The 18,873-nt window shown below is 45.4% G+C and overlaps 1 pseudogene; it reads left to right on the top strand.

The window, feature by feature from the left end:
- Window positions 1-18,873, top strand: part of LOC140207820 (uncharacterized) — a 433,432-nt pseudogene that overhangs the window by 408,288 nt on the left and 6,271 nt on the right.

Below are 18,873 nucleotides of genomic sequence, written 5' to 3'. Positions count from 1 at the left end.
CCTTTTATTCTGACAGGCACATACCCGCCTTGTACTTTCAAAATTTCGGTTTGAAGGCCTCCCATTTACCAAGCGCACCTTTGCCATAAAGCAGCCTGTCCCAGTCCACAGTTGCCAGATCCTAGTGTCATAATTCCAGATGTTGATCCATGTCCTGAACACATCCGCCTTTCCTACGCTGCTCCCTGTATTGAAATGTACAGGATTGAGCATATTCACTGCACCATGCTCAATGTTTTTAATTCCTGACTTTGCCTAAGGACTGAACAACATCTGTCTCCACAACACCTCCACTATCTGTTCTGTTATTCAGGCTCCCATTCTCCCTGCAACTTTAGTTTAACCCTCCCCTACTCCCACCTCCCACCATGCAGCTCCATCACCCCTTTGGCTTTCATCTCCCAGATCAATAAAAAAGAGGTGCATACCAGGTACGGGCAGATAGGAACAAATGGGATACTTATGAAGTACGGGAAATTCAGGTGAACACTTATGAAAGAAATAAAAGAAGGCATGAGGTTGCCCCAACAGACAAGGTGAAGGAGAATCCTCATGGATTCTGCAGATATGTTAAGTGCGAAAAGATGGCAAGGGGAAAAATTAATTCTCTGGAAGGTCAGAATGGTAATCGATATGAGGAGACAAATAGATGGGGGAGATATTTTCTGCATCCGTATTTACTCAGGAGATGGTCACAGAGTCTATAGAAGTGAGGGAAAGCAGCATCAACTTCATGGACCCTGTAAAGATTACAGAGATGGAGCTGTTTGCTGTCTGAAGGCAAATTAGCGTGGATAAATCCCCAGGGCCTGACAAGTTGTTCCCTGGGACCCTGCGGAAGACAAGTGCAGAAATTGTTGGGGCCCAAGCACAGATATTTAAGTCATCCTTAGTGACAGGTGAGGTACTGGAGGATTGGAGGACAGCCGATGTTGTTCTGCTGTTCAAGAAAGGCTCTAAAAATAAACTAGGAATTTATACATTGGTGAGCCTGACATTAGTAGTGGGAAAGTTATTGGAATGTGTGTGCAGGAGACGGATATACAAGTATTTGGATTGATGTGGACTGATTAAGGATAGGCAGCAGATCATGTCTATCCAATCTTATAGAGTCTCTCGAGGAAGTTATCAGGAAAGTGGATGAAGGCAAGGCAGTGGATGTTGTCTACATGGACTTTAGCAAAAGCACTTGACAAATTCTCATATGGGAGTTTGGTCAAGAAGGTTCAGTCACTCAACATTCAAGATGAGATAGTAAATTGGATGAGACACTGTCTTTGGGAGAAGCCAGAGTGTGGTAGCAGATGGTTGCCTCTCTGACTGAAGGCCTGTGACTAGCGGTGTGCCACAGGGATCAGTGCTGGATCTGTTACTGTTTGTCACCTATATCAGTAATCTGGATGATAGTGTGGTTAACTGGATCAGCAAATTTGTGGATGACACCAAGACTGGGGGTGTAGTGGACAGTGAGGAAGACTATCATGGCTTGCAGTGCGACCTGGACCAGATGGAAAAATGGGTGAAGAAATGCAAAATGGAATTTAATGGAGACAAGTGTGAGGTGTTGCATTTTGGTAGGACCTAGAATTGCACAGTGAATGGTCGGTTACTGAGTAACGCTGTAGAAGGAAGGGATCTGGGAATACATGTCCATAATTCACTGAAAGTGGTGTCACAGTTAAATAGGGATGGAAAGAAAGATTTTGGCATATTGGCCTTCATGAACCAAAGTACTGAGTACAGGAGATGGATGTTATGTTCACACTGCACGAGACATTGGTGAGGCCTAATTTGGAGTATTGTGTGCAGTTTTGGTCACCAACCTACAGGAAAGATGTAAAAGGGGTTGAAAGAGTTCAGAGAAAATTCATAAGGATGTTGCTAGGTCTGGAGGACTTGGGTTATAAAGAAAGATTGAACAGGTCAGGACTTTATTCCTTGGAATGTAGAAGATTGAGTGGAGATTTGATGGAGGTATACAACGATTATGAGGGTTCTCGATATGGTAAGTGCAAGCTGGCTTTTACCACTGAGATGGTGGGTCTACAACTAGAGGCCATGGGTTAAGGGTGAAAGGTGAAACGTTAAGGGGAACATGAGGGGAAACTTCTGCACACAGACCGTCATCCGGGTGTGGAATGAGCAGCCAGCACAAGTGGTGAATGCGAGCTCAATTTCAACATTTAAGAGGTTTATATACGTACCTGGATGGTAGTAGTATGGGATTGGGCAGTTTAAATAGTTCAGCACAAACTAGATGGCCCAAAGGGCTTGTTTCTGTGTTGTAATTTTCTATGACTGTGAAAAGAACCTGAAATAATACAAAAATTCACTCTAAGTCCTTTTAACAGCTGTGTGGACCAACCATTCATCTCAGCAGGAATTTTTTATATGGTGTTAAAACTGTGGCACCTTAAGTTAATAATACAAGAAAACCCCAGTTGCATGTCAAGAAAGACTATTTGCGTGAGAGTGTTTCAGTTACTGTGGGGCCAGGCACCCATGCGGCTCAGCAGGAACAGGGAATAATACCAATGGAGAGAGTCAAACTGAGCCAAGGAACAGACTGGAGATGGCAGAAATGCCCCATTCTGATAGAGACAGGAAGAGCATCAGGGAATTGATGGTCATTCCAGATACCAGCACTGCGACCAGTCAGAAGATGATTTCTCTGTCCAACTTGGGTTGAACCTCACTGTAACAGTGTGATACCAGAACAAACCTTGGCAACTCAAGTAATCTCATCTGAAATGTTGTCCTTCACCCATTGATGGATTTTGTAAATCTTTTTACAGGTTAAAACGAGAAGTAATTTGTCTCCAGGAATCTCAAACACCAGTTTTGCTGTCTCTGTCTAGACATTTAAGAAGTGGAGCAAGGGATTCAATCAACCATCTTTCCTGCTCAGACAGTGGGGAGGGATTCACTTGATCATCTGACAGACTGGCACAGTCGTCATTCTACACAGGAGAAAGGCCGTTCACCTGCTCAAACAGTGGGAATCGATTCACTGGGTCATCTCAATTGAAAGTACATCAGCAAGTTCACACTGGGCAAGGCCTTTCACCTGTTCTGTGTGTGAGAAAGGATTCAGTCAGTCGTCTCACCTGTGGACACACCAGTCAGTTCACACCGGGTAGATGCTGGTCATCTGCTGAATTTCTGGGAAAGGATTGACTCAGTCATTTGACGTAATGGCTGACCAGCGTGTTTACACCGGGGAGTGGACGTTCACCTGCTCAGACTGTGGGAAGAGATTCACTCGGTCATCCCACCTACAGAGTCATCAGCGAGTTCACACTGGGGAGAAGCCATTCACCTGCTCAGACTGTGGGAAGGGATTCACTCAGTCTTCCACCCTACTGGTACATCAGCGAGTTCACACTGGGGAGAAGCCGTTCACCTGCTCAGTATGTGGGAAGAGATTCACTCGGTCATCCCACCTACAGAGTCATCAGCGAGTTCACACTGGGGAGAAGCCGTTCACCTGCTCAGTCTGTGGGAAGAGATTCACTCAGTCATCCACCCTACTGTTACATCAGCGAGTTCACACTGGGGAGAAGCCGTTCACCTGCTTAGTCTGTCAGAAGAGATTCAGTCGGTCGTCCCACCTACAGTGTCATCAGCGAGTTCACACTGGGGAGAAGCCGTTCACCTGCTCAGAATGTGGGAAGAGATTCTCTGAGTCATCCCACCTACGGAGTCATCAGCGAGTTCACACTGGGGAGAAGCCGTTCACCTGCACAGAATGTGGGAAGAGATTCACTCAGTTATCCAACCTGCAGAGTCATCAGCGAGTTCACACTGGGGAGAAGCCGTTCACCTGCTCAGTCTGTAGGAAGGGATTCACTCGGTCATGCGACCTACAGAGTCATCAACGAGTTCACACTGGGGAGAAGCCATTTCCCTGCTCTGTATGTGGGAATAGATTCACTCGGTCATCCGACCTACAGATTCATCAGCGAGTTCACACTGGGGAGAAGCCGTTCGGCTGCTCAGTCTGTGGGAAGGGATTCACTCAGTCATCCAACCTACAGAGTCATCAGCGAGTTCACACTGGAGAGAAGCCGTTCACCTGCTCAGTCTGTGAGAAGGGATTCACTCACTCTTCTGCCCTAATGATACATCAGCGAGTTCACACTGGGGAGAAGCCGTTCACCTGCTCGGAATGTGGGAAGAGATTCACTCGATCATCCAGCCTACAGAGACATCAGCGAGTTCACACTGGGGAGAAGCCATTCACCTGCAAAGAATGTGGGAAGGGATTCACTCAGTCATCCCAACTACTGGCACATCAGTCAGTTCACAATGGGCAGTGACCGTTGTTATGAATCCCTAGGTTTCATTTGCTGTGGGCTGTCATTTTAAGAGGGAGAGAGATTAAGGCGAATCAGTCTGACTCGCATCTCGTTTACATCACTCACAGCTTGTTTAGTTTTAACCGAGGACACAGACACTCAGAGTCAGGTGGAGATAAAGGAGGAAAAATGGAAGGTTCAAAACAAGGGAACGAGTGGCCAAGGGTCACTGTTTAGAACTTTCCTCTGCCCACAAGGTTGGGTTAATTATCGATTCAGCATACATTGAATGTGTGGTTGTCACCTCGTTTGATCTATAGGAGTGGATCGGATTTGGGGTATCCTGTGAAGACCACTTATGTGTTAACCCTTGCCTGGGTGTGGTGTGGTAATTCACTTGAAGATGATACCCCTTGTGACAAGTCACTTTCGGTGATAATTCGTATGTGGATTTGGAACAACGATGGATAAGTTCTACAGCAACTGTTCTCTTACCACCGTGGAAACTGTGGAATTTGACATAATTGCCTTCTCTCAACATTTACCCTGGATTACAAATATCTCTCTCTCATCACCTATTCTATGATTGAGCTGAACTTCCATACTTTACCGTCTCAAGACTCCAAGCCTTGTTTCCCCCGAGCTCAGTTGGGTGGGAGTTATATTTACACACATATATACACATACCACTGTTAACTATTGTTTATAGAACATAGAATAGTACAGCACAGTACAGGCCCTTCGGCCCACAATGTTGTGCCGACCCTCAAACCCTGCCTCCCATATAAGCCCCCACCTTAAATTCCTCCATATACCTGTCTAGTAGTCTCTTAAACTTCACTAGTGTATCTGCCTCCACCACTGACTCAGGCAGTGCATTCCACGCACCAACCACTCTCTGAGTAAAAAAACTTTCCTCTAATATCCCCCTTGAACTTCCCAGCCCTTACCTTAAAGCCATGTCCTCTTGTATTGAGCAGTGGTGCCCTGGGGAAGAGGTGCTGGCTATCCACTCTATCTATTCCTCTTATTATCTTGTACACCTCTATCATGTCTCCTCTCATCCTCCTTCTCTCCAAAGAGTAAAGCCCTAGTTCCCTTCATCTCTGATCATAATGCATACTTTCTAAACCAGGCAGCATCCTGGTAAATCTCTTCCGTACACTTTCCAATGCTTCCACATCCTTCCTATAGTGAGGTGACCAGAACTGGACACAGTACTCCAAGTGTGGCCGAACCAGAGTTTTATAGAGCTGCATCATTACATCGCAACTCTTAAACTCTATCCCTCGACTTATGAAAGCTAACACCCCATAAGCTTTCTTAACTACCCTATCCACCTGTGAGGCAACTTTCAGGGATCTGTGGACATGTACCTTGAGATCCCTCTGCTCCTCCACACTACCAAGTATTCTGCCATTTACTTTGTACTCTGCCTTGGAGTTTGTCCTTCCAAAGTGTACCACCTCACACTTCTCCGGGTTGAACTCCATCTGCCACTTCTCAGCCCACTTCTGCATCCTATCAATGTCTCTCTGCAATCTTTGACAATCCTCTACACTATCTACAACACCACCAACCTTTGTGTCGTCTTCAAACTTGCCAACCCACCCTTCTACCCCGACCTCCAGGTCGTTAATAAAAATGACGAAAAGTAGAGGTCCCAGAACAGATCCTTGTGGGACACCACTAGTCACAATGCTCCAAACTGAATGTACTCCCTCCACCACTACCTATCTTGCTTAAGTTACTATATTAGAAGTAGATACTAATAAAGATAGTGGTTTTAACATCAAAACCAGACTCCAGGTGTAGTCTGTTGCTGCTGGTTCATTTTTAAAGTGTTAGGGTTCGTAAAAAAATTGGGGCCTGCATCCTGGATATGAACAGATTTGGGGCCGTATAGATTACTTATCGATTTCATTGGTGAAATCCCTTTTGATTTATTTGTGTGTAGAAAATGAGAAGCAATGGATGTTGATACATGTCTGGAAGCGCCAACCTCTGAGGCATTAGAGGACGCCAGAAGGATTGAGTTATTGAGTATTGCTAAAAGGTTAAAACTTGCTAAGATGAAATTGACAATGAGGAGGTCACAGATGCAGAGGATAATAGCTGAGTATTATGTATCTGAGGGTGTGTTTAAAGTGGAAGAGTTGGAGGTGTTTCCTGAAAGTAAACCTAGTGAGCTTGAGCTCCCGTACAAGTTAGAAAAAATAAAGATGGAGGTTGTGGAAAGACAGAGGCAGTTTGAGGCAGGAAAACAGAGAGAAGAGGCAGAAAAACAGGGAGGAAGCAGAAAGGTAGAGGATGTTCAAACTGAAAAAGATAGAGAGATTGCAGCAAAGAGGTCTAGCGTGAGACTCTGGTGATAAGTTTCAGGCCAGTCGGGAAGTTAAATTGGTACCCCCATTTGACGAGGCAGAGGTTGATAAATACTTTCAGCATTTTGAAAAGGTTGCTCAGGGTTTAAAGTAGTGAAAAGAGGGTTGGCCCATTCTCTTACAAAGTGTAATTAAGGGGAAGGCTCAGTGAGCCTATTCTGCTTTGACAGTTGATGAAGCAGCTGATTATGACACAGTGAAACAGGCTGTGCTCAAAGCTTATTAGTTGGTCCCAGAAGCATACAGGCAAAAGTCTAGAAATTTGAGGAAATCATGAACTAGATTTATATGGAATTTTCTTATGAGAAGTTTGTGTGTTTTGACCACTGGTGCACATATAAAAATGTAAATGATGATTTCAACAGCTTGAAAGAGTTGGTTTTAATTGAAGAATTCAAAAGATGCACCCTTGATTTAGATTTAGATGAAAAGGATGCTGCCACTTTGCAGGAGTCTGCTAGATTAGCAGATGAGTTTGCTTTAACTCATAAGATTAAGCTTACCCCAAATAAGAGCTTCCAAAAGAGTAGCAGGGATAACCAGGGTAAACCAGAAATTAAAGATGGGATTAGTAATAAGGTAAGAATGAAGGGAAGCAGTTGAAGGAGAAATATTCTGGTCTCTCTTGTTACTATTGTCAGAAAGCTGGTCATATGATGGCTAATTGTTCTGTCCTGAAGAAGAAAAAGGAAAAGGAGGCAGTCCCACATGCCTGTGATCAGTATGTTGAAGCACCTATAAACCCACAGGGTTCTGAACATTTTGTTGCAGCTCATTTAAGGACTGAGAGGTCTGACCGAGTTAAGAAGAGATTCGATCATTTTATGTCAGATGGGTTTGTATTAGTAATGGAAGGGTCAACACCGGTACCAGTGAAAATTCTTCGAGAAACTGGGGCTTCTCAGTCACTTATGTTAGACAGCCTTCTAAAGTTTGGTGGTGAGACTAACATTGGTGAGGTAAATCTTATTAAAGGCATTGGGGGTGGCATGGTTTCTGTGCCATTGCACAGGGTAATTTTACAGTCAGGGTTGGTTTTGGGACCTGTTAAAATTGGATTATGCTCCAGTTTACCAGTGGAAGATGTTACTTTGCTGTCAGAGAATGACCTGGCAGATGGTAATGTTGTTCCTGCAGTGCAGTTGCCAGCTAAGCCAACCACTGACGACCCACAGACGGATTTTAACATTTATCCTTCCTGCACAGTAACTCGAAGTACGGCGAAAAAGTCTGCTAATGCAGACGGTTCTGTGCAGCACGATTCTGATACCCAAGATAGCCAAAATCGGGATTCAGGTTATGATGACTTGTCAGGGAATTTTCTGCCTTCATTGTTTCAACAGGATTCAGGTAGTAAGTCTGATGAGAAAGATTTATCCCTGTCTAGGAAGGAGTTTATAGCAGAACAGGACCGAGACCCTGAGATTGAAGCTTTATAAGAAACATTTCTCTCAGATGATGAGATTAAGAAAATGTCAGTAGGGTATTATCTCAAGGATGGAGTGTTAATGAGGAGGTGGAGGCCACCTGCTATACCTGCGAGTGAGGAATGGACAATTATTCACCAAGTTGTAGTTCCTAAAGTTTATAGGACTGAAATTTTAACTTTGGCCCACACTATGCCCTTAGGTGGCCATTATGGAGTGAATAAAACTGTAAACAGGATTATAAAGGAATTTTACTGGTCTAATTTGAGGAAAGGTGTTGTGACCTTTTGCAGAACCTGTCACACTTGTCAAGTTGTGGGTAAACCTAATCAGGTCACCCCAGTGGCCGCACTCCGGCCTATACCTGCATTCAGAGAACCCTGTTCCAAAGTTATAATGGATTGTGTTGTCCCATTGCCAAAGATTAAAGCTGTCCATCAGTATTTGCTAACTATTATGTATACCGCATCCACATTCCCAGAGGCAATACCTCTCAGAAATATTAAAGCTAAGACTGTGACGAAGGCTCTTAAGTTTTTTTTTACTTTATTTGGTTTGCCTAAAGAAATCCAGTCTGATCAAGGAAGTAATTTTACATCTGGATTATTCCAGCAGGTAGTTTATGAACTGGGAGCTAAACAAATTACGTCGTCTGCGTACCATCCAGAATCACAAGGGGCTTTAGAAAGATTTAATTCTACTGTCAAAACAATGATTAAGACATACTGTGTTGAAAATGGAAAAGACTGGGGTGAAGGAATACATTTGCTTTTGTTCGCAGTAAAGGTTGATTTATACTTGTGCGTTCGGGATATGCCGTATCCTACACCGTAGGCCCAATTTAATTTTTGCGTAGCCCTACGCCGTAGCGAGCATGCGTAGCTGTGTCTGCATCGCTTTGCACTTCGCCACCAAAATGCAAGTTGGTGGTGGGGTTTCTCTGACACTGTTGAACTTTTTCATGAGAGACATGGACAAGGAAATGCATTTCAAAGATTTTCGGATGTTGGCAGGTAGACTTGACGATTCGGTTCATTGTCTCCAACCATTTATTTTGCATCAGTGTACAGACATGGCAGACAAAAGCAACCAGAAATGCGATGCTACCAAGCGGACCAATCACAGTTGTTGCGCTCTGCGTCGCCGCGACGCGTGAGTTACTTTTTAGAGGAGGTGCACGTCACCCTACGGCGTAAGGTACACCGTGGGTATGGCGTAGGGTATGTAGTGCCGATGGCGTACACTTGACGCACAAGTATAAATCAGGCTTAAAAGAGTTGGTACAGGAGTCACTGGGCTTTAGTCCATTTGAACTTGTATTTGGTCATAGAGTGAGGGGACCTTTGACCTTGTTAAAGGAACAGTGGATTGATGGGGATGTACATGTTAACTTGTTAGACTATGTTTTGAAGTTCAGAAATAAACTACACCAAGCCTGTCGTCTAGCGAGACAAAACGTAAAGATTTCTCAAAACAAAATGAAGTGTTGGTTTGATAAGCAGACCAAAACAAAAGAAAATACAAGGTGAGGGATAATGTGCTTGCCTTATCTCCAATGTTGACGAATCCACTTCAGGTGAAATTCAATGGACTGTATGAAATAGTCTCTCAAATTAATGATGTGAATTATGTTATTAAAACACACGACTGATGTAAACTAACACAGGTGGTTCACATCAATATGATAAAGCCTTATTCTGACAAGCAGGCACCATCGGTGAGTGTTGTCAAACATATAAATCTGACAGCCCTGAGAATGAAACAATTGACTCATCTGAGACTTTTCACAAGCCAAACATGGTCCCAGTTAGGCTAATGAACTCGGTTGTTCTCAAAAACGTGGACAACAGGTTGGCTCATCTGCAGCCAAAGCAACAACAACAGCTGAAGGAATTAATTCTGAGGTTTAAAGTTTTATTTCCCAATGTTCCCAAGCAAACCACGGTTGCAGTACATGACGTAGATATTGGTCAAGCCAAACCGATTAAACAACACCCATATCACATGAACGTAGAAAAGTGTAAATTGGCTGAGCAAGAAATTGAATATATGCTGGAAAATAGTATTATTAGGCCTTCAACATCAGATTGGAGCTCACCCTGCGTTATTGTGCCCAAACCTGATGGTAGTGTTAGATTTTGCACTGATTATAGGAAGGTAAATGCAGTAACAAAAACAGATGCCTATCCTATCCCTAGGGTGGATGATTGTATCGATAGGGTTGGAAAAGGCAATTTCTTACAAAGATTGATCTGTGAAAGTGTATTGGTGTGTTCCATTGACGGACTGAGGTAGAGAAATTTCTGCATTTGTGACACCTTCTGGGTTGTATGAATACAATGTTTCGCTATTTGGAATGAAATATGCTCTAGGAACATTCCAGAGAATGATGGATTCTGTAATTCAAGGGTTAGGACACACAGATGCCTATATTGATGACTTAGTCACAGGGAGTGACACTTGGGAAGAGCATAACTCTGTAGTAGAAGAGCTGTTTGACAGGCTTTCCAGGGCCAACCTTACAGCTGACTTAGCTGAGAGTGAATTTGGCCACGCCACTGTGATCTGTCTTGGCTGTGTTGTAGGTCAAGGCAAGTTGGCTCCTGTGCAGGCAAAATCCAGGCAATTTCTGAAGTTCCTATTCCGACTGTGTGACGAAGGCCCATCACTGATTACAGACGTCTCATGGCACACTCGGTAAAACACTCAAAGTGTCATCCACACACATTATTCCCCTCTGTTATTGTGGTGAGTGCACACGTCACAATAAATCAACAGTCACAATTTTACACTCATCGCCAGCAGTAATAGGTATGAAAAAAAGAAACACACTATGTCACAGTTTTATTATCTCAGGTCAATTTATTCATAGTCATCTTTCCAGTAAGTGTTTTGCCGAAGTGTCATGATAATCTGACGTCTCTCTCCTCCACAGTCACTGGGTCTGAAACAGAGCTGCTGCATAGAGCTGTCTTATATAGAGGCAGCAGCAACCTGCACAGGTGTGCCGATGGTGGAGGATACCATCTTTACCTGGGACAAGGGTTATGTTACCTAATTACTCATCTTGTGGTAAAGTTTTGGGGTTTATACAAGTTACTTAACCGGGAAATGGTGAATCCTATGATGAAGTATATGCGTTTATTGTGAGAACTGGTGGTAGAGTTTCAGATTGTGTGAAATGGAAGATAATTGAGTCAATTAGCTTCAGGTTGGTCGAGGGGGATTGGCTTAGCTGTTGTAAGGGTTCTTTTTTTGTTTAGTCTGAGGGTGGCTGTTAACCGGACAGGTGACAATTGCAAGCTGTATATATATATATATAGTTTTTTTTTAATTTCTTGTTTTGATGTGGACATCCAAGTTTTTGTTTCTCCACTATCTTTGTAAATAAAAGCACCACAATCTATTTTTGCCACTCAAGCCATCTTGTTATTTTTCTTAGACAGTTGACCCACAGTTTTTGTGACAGACTGGTAAGAAGGCTCTTGAAAGGTTTCTGGGAATGGTTGGATATTATCGTAAGTTGTGTAAGAACTTTGCTGATATCGCTCTTCCTCTGACTAATCTCCTGAAGAAGGGTGAAAAATTTGTTTGGACCGAGCCTTGTCAGGAAGCATTTGATTGATTGAAAGTTGTTATTTGGGATTAGGCCAATCGATGTAGTGTTGTCAGCAAATTTAATTAACAGATTGGAGCTGTGGGTGACGACACAAGTTATGGGTGCACAGAGAGTAAAGGAGGGGGCCAAGGAGACAACCCTGTGGGGCATGTGTGCTGAGGGTCAGAGAGACAGAGGTGAGGGAGCCCACTCTTACCACCTGTCCGTCATCTGACAGGAAGTCCAGGATCCAGCTGCACAAGGCAGGGTGAAGGCCGAGGTCTCTGAGCTTCTTGTCGATACTTCACGCCTTCGTATGGCTAAAGCTCTGCCCATGACTGCAAGGAACTGCAGAGAACTTTGGTCTCATCTGGAAACATCATAGAAACAAGCCTCCCCTCTATGGACTCTTCCTACACTTCCCCTGCCTCGGGAAAGCAGGCCGTGTACTCAAAGATGCCCACAACTTTGGACATTATTGCTGCAAACCCAATCCCCCATCGGGGAAGAGATACAAAATCCTTAAAGTGCGTACCACCAGGCTCATGGACAGCTTCCTGTCTGCGGTTGTCAGCCAAATTAATGGTCTCCAGTCCAATAAAATGGACTCGACCTCACAATGTAACTCGACGTGACCCTGCACCATACGTCTATCTGCACTGCACTTTCTCTGCAGCCATAATGCTTTGTTACAGTTATTGTTTTGTCATATATCAGCTCAATGTACTGTTGTAATGTATTGATCTGTGTGGATGGTACGTCAGGCAAGATTTTCACTGTAGCTCAGTACGTGATAAGAATAAGCAAATTCCCCATTTTAATTGTGTGGAAATATTAGACAGACTGAGCTTCTGCTTTGGAACCACAGAAGGAAACTTAACTGAACTGAGGAACACGAAGAAATAGAAAAGGCTTCAATCTCACATTACGATCTGCGGTAACTGGGATCAGGTGACTGGTGGTGGGTCTCCCAGACCAATTATCAGAATCAGGTTTAATAGCACCGGCAGATGTCATGTAATTTGTTGTCTCTGCGGCAGCAATAGAACCTAATTCATAACAATAGATTTTAACCATTGTGATTTAAAATAAGAACATACATATTAAATAGTTAAATTATATAAGTAGTACAAAATTAAAAAATGTAATAAACTATTTTAATTGTGTGGGACTATTTGACCGAATGGGTTATTGCTTTGGAAATTCTGGAGTGAAGCTTAGCAAAACTGTACTAAACTCTAACTTAACTTATGAAAAGCTCAGATAAATACAAAAGGCTAAATTCTCACATAAATGGGTCATACATCCAGAAACATTGGCTGCCCTTCAGCAGGTAAAAACAGTGGAATGAGGCCTAGTCCCAGGCCTCAGCCCAGTGGTTATGGGCAAAGGCCTGGGACGAGGTGAGAGTAAGCATTCGGCACGGACTAGAAGGGTCGAGATGGCCTGTTTCCATGCTGTAATTGTTATGTGGTTATATAGAAACATGCTGAAAATATTGCAGAAAAAATCATTGTCCACCCACAACGAGAGGACGTGACAGATCCGGATCTCACTGACTTGTCTGAATGGACGAAAGATGAAGCTACACAGACACTTAGAGCAGTGACCGGCAGATGCTGCAGATTTGTGGAAAAACGTGAACAGGAAATGGGATCACGTGACGGGTGGAGGGTCTCCCACCTGAACCGGTGACTCTGCTCCTCGCCCCTCACACGCTGCCCGACCCATCCGCTGCATTTCCCACATTATTCCATATTCACACAAGATACATTTTTACTTCTTCCTCCAGATCTTCCCTGTCCCTTTCCCTCCACCCCCAGGTCAGAGAGTCACAGGCTCGATTCCCATCCCGGTCCAACACACAATTCAGACCCAAAACGGTAATGTGCAGGTTTCATTTAAATCCATCCATGTGTATAAACAATAATTTCTATTCACATTTCTCCAGCCTCACTGGACAGGAACACTGAAACATCAGGTGAGAAACAGCAGGAGGTGGCCATTCAGCCCCTCTAACCATCAACAAGATGATGGCTGCTCTCCCATCTCAGCCACATGTTTCTGCACGATCCTCATTTCCTCGATCCCTTCGGTCTCCACACATCTGCCGGCCTCTGTTTTATGTGAGGATGATCACTGAGTCTTCACCGGCCTCTGTGGTGGGGATTTACAGACATTCACCACCCTCGGAGTGGAGACATTTCCCCTCATCTCAGTCCCGGACAGTCCACCCCCTTTTTCAGAGACTGGGATCCCTGGTTCAGCCAGTAATGATGTTGTGCATTTCAATGTGTTCACCTCTCAGTCCTCGATTCTCTAAATGAAAGGGTTATCACATTTGATCTTTCTTCATATGATGACCCCACCACTCCAGGGATCAGTCTGGTGAATCTTCATTGCACTCTCTATAACAAATACTCTCTAACCTCTTTGTTAATCCTCTATGGAATTAATTTCCATCTTCTGCAGCCCCGTGTTGCCCCAACCACTCACCTCCCACCCCCGTCACTATTTCCACCTTCCCACCTCCCCCTCACCTGGATCCACCTCTCACTCCCCAGCTCTTGCCCCATCCCCACCCCTCACCTCTTTTCTCGGACTATTTCCCGTCCACTCTCAGTCCAGAGGGAGGGTCTCGGCCCGAAATGTTGACGGTCCATTTCCCTCCACAGATGCTGCCCGACCCACTGAGTTCCTCCGGCAGTTTGTTCTTTGGTCTGTGTGACCCGTGTTAGTGTGGGGAGCGGGATTTTACACCATATTCCCGGTACAGTCTCAACAAAACACAAATAATTGTCACTTTGCCCGGACCATCGGCCCCGCTTGCAGGGCAACAGTCTGCCGGTGTTTGCCCCCCAATGTGGCGAATCGCCACCACCGTGGGCTCAGACATTTCCACAGATGAGCCCCTCCTGTCCCCACCGGGACAAACATCCTGTCCGCCCCCTCTCTCACCGTCTTCATCCTCTCCCTCCCCGGGGAACCGGCATCAAACCGACGGGCCGAGCGGTCTCCTCCTACCTCTCAGCGACACATCAGACTCCGGCCGCAGGAGACGCTTCACAAACGCCCCAACTTCCCTCGGAGGGAAATGGAAATAAATCAGAAAGCGGACATTTACTTTGACGGTTGTCCCGCCGTGACGGAAAGTCCGGGAGACGGTGTCAGCAGGGGTAACGCCCACTCGGCTGGTCCGCCTTCGCTATTGGCTGGAAGCAGAGATTGACATCGCTTCCCACCAATGGGAATAGCGCAGCGCGTGACTCCTCTGTTGACAGCGGTGGGGGAGGAGCTGGTCACGTGATTAGTAGCCCGGCCGTTAAACCGACCAAGCTCGAGCTCACCAGCGCGCGGGGCACAAAAGGCCCCGGATGATCGGTTGAGGTGAGAAGGGATCTCCGGGTTGGGGGTCTCACCGGGCGGCGTTTTCAACACCGACTTCGGGTAGTTGCTGTGACTCCGGACTCCGTGACCCGCAATCCCGGGACAGTCCTGCTCTCTTCCCTCTCTCTCAGCCCCACCATCCGTACACGGGCCCCGGGGAGCTTCCGGCTGATGAGGGAATGGGAACCGATGGGTCTCTCAGACAGAGCTGAGCTCCAGCTGTCTAAATGCAAGGATCGGGAACTCGGAGAAAGGGAACAAAATCTTTTACATCAGCTGTTGTGAAAATCACCTTTGTTCTGCCTCCAGTCACAAACAAGAGAAAATCTGCAGATGCTGGAAATCCGAGCAACAGACACAAATTGCTGGAGGAACTCAGCATTAGTACTCTTTTCCATAGATGCTGCCTGGCCTGCTGAGTTCCCCCAGCATTTTGTGTCTGTTGCTTGTTCTACCCCCTCTTGTTCTGGACTTTCTACCCGTGAGAACATGTTTTGTCCCACTCTCTCTGGGTACATAATGATATCAAACACCTTTGCCCTGGGCAACAAGTAGCTTCACATCACAAATGTGCCAGACTCCAATGAGACAGACTACTGCCCTTCCCTTCATATTCATTGGCATTGCCATCACTGAGTTCACCACCGTCAGTCACCTGGGGGAGGGTTCAGGGGAAATATTTATGTACAATACAGAAACTGGTGTTACCTGTGTGTATTGTGGTGATGCAAAAGTTGCTGGAGAATTTGCAAGTGGGAAGAAGTGGAGTGATATTTGGAAATCTGACTTTTTAAAGCGTCATTTAGCAAGCAAATCAGATATGGACAATGTGCAAAAGCTCTGGCGAGAAAATCCTTCATTACCCGTTACAGGCCTGCTACCTGGGTTGTGTGAGAGCGCAGATGAACTCCATCAAACCCAGAGGAGATCAAAGTTCTTACTGACAGTGATTTGCTAGCAGTTAAAATGAATACCTCTCTATATAAAATTCACTGTGCACATGTTGTCACTGGTTAAAAGAATGAACAGTACAAGATTTACTTTACTTTGTACTTTATTGTCGCCAAACAATTGGTAGTAGAATGTATAATCATCACAGCAAAATTTGATTCTCCGCTTCATACTCCCTGGATTACAAATATTAAATATTATAAATATTAAAATTAGTTAAAATTAGTAAATATTAAAAATTTAAATTATAAATCATAAATAGAAGATAGAAGAATGGGAAGTAAGGTAGTGCAAAAAAACCGAGAGGCAGGTCCGGATATTTGGAGAGTACGGCCCAGATCCGGGTCAGGATCCATTCAGCAGTCTTATCACAGTTGGAAAGAAGCTGTTCCCTAATCTGGCCGTACGGGTCTTCAAGCTCCTGAGCCTTCTCCTGGAGGGAAGAGGGATGAAAAGTCTGTTGGCTGGGTGGGTTGCGTCCTTGATTATCCTGGCAGCACTGCTCTGACAGCGTATGGTGTAAACTGAGTCCACGGACAGAAGATTGGTTTGTGTGATGTGCTGTGCCGTGTTCACGATCTTCTGCAGCTTCTTTCGGTCTTGGACAGGACAACTTCCATACCAGGTTGTGATGCACCCGAGAAGAATGCTTTCTACAGTGCAGCTATAAAAATTAGTGAGGGTTTTAGAGGACAGGCCAAATTTCTTTAGTTTTCTCAGGAAGTAAAGGTGCTGGTGGGCCTTCTTGGCAGTGAACTCTGCCTGGTTGGACCAGGTCAGGTCATTTGTGATATTTACCCCGAGGAACTTAAAGCTCTATGTGCAGACCGGTCATTACAAATTAGAGGGGACATTGGTGGCGGAACCTCCAGTGTCCCTTATGTCCTCACCTACAAGATGTGCATCCAGCTGCAGCTCATAACCCTGCACTTTATGGAGTTGGAACTTGAAATGGATCAATTCCAGATCATCCAGGCAGTGATGCAGCCAGTCAGGATGCTCTCAGTTGTGTTCCAGTAGAAAGTTCTTAGGATTTGGGACTCAATCCCAAGCTTCTTCAGCCGTCTGAGGTGAGCAAGGTACTGTTGTGCTTTTTTCACAACACAGCCGGTATGTACAGACCATGTGAGGTCCTCGCTGATGTTTATGCCAAGGATCTTAAAGCAGTTCACTGTCTCAACCCCAGATCCATCGATGTCAATTGGGATTAGCCTGTCTCCATTCCTCCTGTCATCCACAATCAGCCCCTTTGTTTTTTTTAGATTAGATTGGATTCAACTTTATTGTCACTGTGCCAAGTACAGATACAAAGCCAATGAAATGTGGTTAGCATCTGACCAGAAATGCAAAGAATCGTGTTATTTACAAAATAACTGAATAAAAAAGTGCTACAACACCCAAATATAAAAGTACTGAGACAGTACAATACGGATGCAATACTGCTTAGCGCTGTGACTAGAGGTTCAGCAGTGTCACAGCCTCAGGGAAGAAGCTCTTCCTGTGCCTGTTGGTGTGGGAGCGGAGGCTCCTTTAGCACCTCCTTGATGGGAGGGGAGTTAAAAAGTCCATGGTTAGGGTGAGATGTATCCTTGATAATTCTTTTCGCCCTACCCAGGCAGCGTTTATGGTAGATGTTCTCAATGGTGGACAATTGGCTGTCGATAATCCGCTGGGTAGTTTTCACCACACACTGGAGTGCTTTGCGCTCTGATACAGGACAATTGCCATACCACACTGAGATGTGGTTGGTGAGTATGCTCTCAATGGTACAGCAGTAAAAGTCTGTCATATCCTGGGACAGAGGTGAGCTTTCTTGTTGTTCCGCAGGAAGTAAAGGCGCTGTTGTGCCTTCTTGATCAGGATGGAGGAGTTCAGGGACCAGATGAGATCCTCGGAAAAGTGGACACCAAGGAACTTGAAGCTTGATACACGCTCCACTACAGTTCCGTTGATGTAGATGGGGACGTGAGTGTGGCTCCTGGCATGCCTGAAGTCCACAATGATCTCCTTGGTCTTCTGGGTGTTAAAGGCCAGATTGCTGTCGGCACACCACGCGGCCAGGTGCTGGACCTCGTCCCTGTAGGCCGTCTCATCATCCCCTCTGATCTGGCCAACCACCGTGGTGTCATCTGCGAACTTGATTATGGAGTTAGAACCATGTACAGGAATGCAGTCATAGGTGAAAAGGGAGTACAGAAGAGGGCTCGGCCCACAGCCCTGAGGCACGCCGGTGTTCAGGGTGAGAGTGGAGGAGGAAAGGTTGTCTAACTTAACTGATTGGGGTCTGTCAGTCAGAAAGTCCAAGGTCCAATTGCAGAGGGATGAGCTGATACCAAGTTGGCGAAGTTTGGTGATCAGCTTGAAGGGGCTTACAGAATTGAATGCCGAACTAAAGTCAATGAACCTCATTCTGACGTAAGAGTTGGGGCTGTCCAGGTGGGTCAGGGCAGAGTGAAGTGCCGTGGAGATGGCGTCCTCTGTTGACCTATTGGTGCGATGGGGGTCCAGGGTAGTGGGCAGACAGGATTTCAGATGTGATAAAACCAGTCTCTCAAAGCACTTTGCAATGATGGGGGTGAGTGCAACTGGGCGGAAATCATTCAGGCTCGTGGCAGTGGAATGCTTCAGTACTGGCACGATGGTGGCGATCTTGAAGCTTGTGGGGACAACACCCCGGGCCAGGGACAGATTAAAAATGTCCATGAAGACCCCGGTCAACTGCCCTGCACAGAGTCTCACCACACGGCCAGGTATTCCATCCAGACCAGCTGCCTTCCGTACATTCACCCTGCTCAGGGTGGCACAAACATCGGAGGTGGAAAGTGAGA

This window comes from Mobula birostris, chromosome 13 (genome assembly GCF_030028105.1).
Source record: "Mobula birostris isolate sMobBir1 chromosome 13, sMobBir1.hap1, whole genome shotgun sequence".
Taxonomy (NCBI): domain Eukaryota; kingdom Metazoa; phylum Chordata; class Chondrichthyes; order Myliobatiformes; family Myliobatidae; genus Mobula; species Mobula birostris.
The sequence above is the reverse complement of the archived record's forward strand: the minus strand, read 5'-3'. Positions and strand labels throughout refer to the sequence as shown.